Source organism: Fonticula alba (genome assembly GCF_000388065.1).
Source record: "Fonticula alba strain ATCC 38817 unplaced genomic scaffold supercont2.6, whole genome shotgun sequence".
Classification (NCBI taxonomy): Eukaryota; order Rotosphaerida; family Fonticulaceae; genus Fonticula; species Fonticula alba.
In genome coordinates, this window is record NW_009242976.1 from 1,431,448 (window position 1) to 1,432,208 (window position 761).

Below are 761 nucleotides of genomic sequence, written 5' to 3' on the forward strand. Positions count from 1 at the left end.
GGGGGGGCGAGGTCCGCACGAGGGGCGCGGGGGCGGCACAGAGAGAGCGAGCAGGGAGGTCGGATGATGGAGGATGCGGAGAGGGCCGCAGAGCGATGGTTTCTTCCGATCAGCCAGGCCAGGCACCCTGGGAAGGGGCCTGCTGAAAAGGCTCGGCCCAAGATCTGCAACCCGGGAGCTCGGCCGAGGTCCTGGCCGCCCCCTCGTGTGTATCGCCGCCCTCCCCCCTCCCCCCTCCCCCTCGTGCCTCGGCGTGGTCGTCCCTCTTGCCAGCATACATGACCGCCTTTCACGCATGCCCTGCTCTTGCTCCCTGCCCGCCGACCCTTTCTCCTGCCATAGATCGACGATGGCCAACATCAGGACGAGACCGAGAGAGAGAGAGAGAGAGAGAGCGAGAGCGAGAAACCAGCGAGGCCGCGCGCGCGGGTGAGATCTCCCCCGTGCAGCCAGCTGCCGAGACGCCCAGGACAGACAGGGCAGGGCAGGGGCCGGCATGACACGTCCCTCGCATCGACAAGTCCCACGAAACATGGCAAACAGCCACACAGCCGAGGCAACTCTCTCGCCGGGCCGGCGATCGGAGCTGCCCTCCCCGGAAGGGATCCGCCGTGGAAAGGCACCTGTGAGAGGGCCTCGCGCCCTCGAGACCGCCCTGCCGCCGGGCAATTAAAGGAGGCCGGCCCTCAGAGATAAGGAGCAGATCGCCCACACCATGCCCAGGTGGGCAGAGGGGCCAGCACCCAACCGGCATGGCCCCC